Here is a 2,512-nt window from a genome sequence, read left to right as displayed (position 1 = left end):
CTAGGACAGGGTAGAGCTACTCCCAGGAGTTTCTGACACGGTAACCCTTTACTGGAGTAGAAAATCCCATCTTTTTCTGGAGAACTGATGGTGGTTTCGAACTAAAAACCTCATGGTTCACAGCAAAACGTGTCACCAGTACACCACCAGGACTCCAAGGAGTGCCTTATAACCGGAGCTGGAGTCCTAGCTTCTTTATCCTTTCCCCACACACATGGGACTGTATGTGTGTGGTCTTTTTAAAAAAAACAAAAACACAGAATCTAAGCACCAATGTTCTGTTTCAGAGTGAGAGCATTTTCTTTCTCCCCTTGGGAATGTCTCGGTGCCCTGAGCACGGTGACTGTCCACGGCAGCCTGTCTCTCCCACTGAGCTCAGGGAAACTGTTAAAAGGCCTCCTTTCAATCAAGCTTCCATGTGTCTGTGAGTATATTACTTCCACAAAACCTCCTGCATTGGCTAAATTTAATTTAATTTGATTAGGGTTTCTAATAGCACCCACTAGACATGGAAGCAAATAATTTAATAGTGGTCTATTCCTCTTCTCACCATTTCTAACGAGAAAAACAATTCAAGAGCTCCCTACTAGAACAGATCACTGTAACGAGCAGCGATCAATCACCGTGCCTGTTTGACATTAAGTTCATGATTAAAGCAGAAAGATAAAAGTGGTTCCAGCTAAATTCAATTATATACAAACTCCAGAGAGCCTACGTGCAAAACAGCAAAGGTTCTATCCTTAATCTTCCAGAGAAACAAGACCAATTTAAATAACAGACCTTTGATTTAATCAAGAAGAGAGCCAGTTTGTTTGTTGTTTTTGCTAGAAAGGAAATAAAGATAAACATTGGACCTATATCACTGAAAAGTTAAGTTCGTTTACATTGCACAACGTCCTCTTGTGACCCCCACCGCCATCGAGTCCATGGTGACGCATGGTCCAGGCTCGAACTGCCCCTGTAGGTTTCCAAGACGGTCACTCTTTCCGGGCGTAGAAAGACTCATCTTTCTCCCTCGGATCAACTGGTGGCTTGAAACTGGTGACCTTGTGGTTGGCAACCACTAAGTAAACCCGCCTGCCATCGGGGATCCTTCAGCACTGGGCTGCTAACTGCTAGGTTAGCATCGAACCCACCAGCTGTCCTGAGGGTCAGAGTTGAGGCTCTCTCCGCTCCTGCGAAGATGACGGGTTGGTTGCGGTTAAGAGGGATGGCAGTGGTTTGGGGTTTTGAGTGGATTATTTGTCTTTAGAATCTGTGCGACAGATGGTTCCCGCGACCCCTCGGCTGCCCTTTCCTCCGTGCGAGCGCTTCACATACGGATACCGTTTCAGAGTGGAGGCTGTCTTTCCCGTTTGGACCCTCCAGCTTGTTTCGTTTTCCCCATCATGCAGCTAAGAATACCTTGTGTCCCTTCATTTTAAAACAAACAAGCGGTCTTATTGGCACATATTCCACATAGCATACAATTCGATAGTTCTACCACAGCACGAAGAGTTGTGCAATGATTGCCACAATCAATTTTTGAACCTTCCCTTCTTTCTGTTCTTATTGCTATTGACTCGCCATCTTCCTCCACCCCTGCCATGCTCTGAACGAACCATGAATTCCATTGCTCTCTCCGTAGATTAATCTACCCTGGATTTCATCTATAGAAAAATATACACACACACCAAAAACCAAAAAAGAAAACTAGCCAATAACAAAGTAAAACAGAGAAAAACCTCAGTAAAAATAGTGGCAAACTAGAACAAATTTTAAATGAGTCAAAAGGGAGATCCTACGATAAGATGTTCAATGTCAGCTAGGGACTTCTGCAATGCTGCACTTCCCAGTGCACTCGGCACAATGACAAGACTGTCCACACTACTGGGCTAAGGTCAGAGGGGACTTGCTGGAGGGTTAGTCCACCTGTATTTCCCCTGTGCTTGTTTTTAACTGAAACAACTTTAAAATGGGTCAAAATAGAGATCCAAGTGAACAGAGAGCCCATTTTAACCTAACTATCTGCTTATGGTCTCGGAAACTCACAGGAGCTGTTCGACCGTGCCCTACAGGGTCGCTTACCAGTTGGCATTGACTCTATGGCCGTGAGGGATTTGGGTTTGTTTGCTTAATCGTTTTATTGAGGGCTCTTACAGCTCTTATCACAATCCATACATCCATCCTTCTGTCAAGCACATTTGTACATATGTTGCCATCATCAATTTTCAGAACATTTTCTTTGAGCCCTTGGTATCAGCTCCATTTTTTCCCTCCCTTCTTCAGCCTCCCTCCCAAGTTTTTAAATATCTACCATAATCAACATTATCACGGTTTGTCTGATAGCAAGGCTATGGGCCAGAGGGAATCATCAGAGGCTTAATCTACTTGTGGACCTTGCAAATGGATTTTGGGCTTCCACTGTGATCCATAGCCTTCTGAAAAGCAGGTGTTCACAATTTAAGCTCTGAAACCATTCCCTCCTTCGTGTTTGGATTATATTACTTCTAATCTTTGGATCACAGGGCTG

The 2,512-nt window shown here is 44.1% G+C and overlaps 1 protein-coding gene across 2 annotated transcripts in view; it reads left to right on the top strand.

The window, feature by feature from the left end:
• HIGD1C (HIG1 hypoxia inducible domain family member 1C) overlaps positions 1–2,512 on the top strand; it is an 18,805-nt gene that overhangs the window by 7,509 nt on the left and 8,784 nt on the right. The gene's annotated exons all lie outside the window — the stretch shown is intronic.

Source organism: Echinops telfairi, unplaced genomic scaffold, assembly GCF_000313985.2.
Source record: "Echinops telfairi isolate 266 unplaced genomic scaffold, ASM31398v2 ScPeMD7_12;HRSCAF=54, whole genome shotgun sequence".
NCBI classification, from domain to species: Eukaryota; Metazoa; Chordata; class Mammalia; order Afrosoricida; family Tenrecidae; genus Echinops; species Echinops telfairi.
This window is presented reverse-complemented; position numbering and strand designations above follow the sequence as displayed.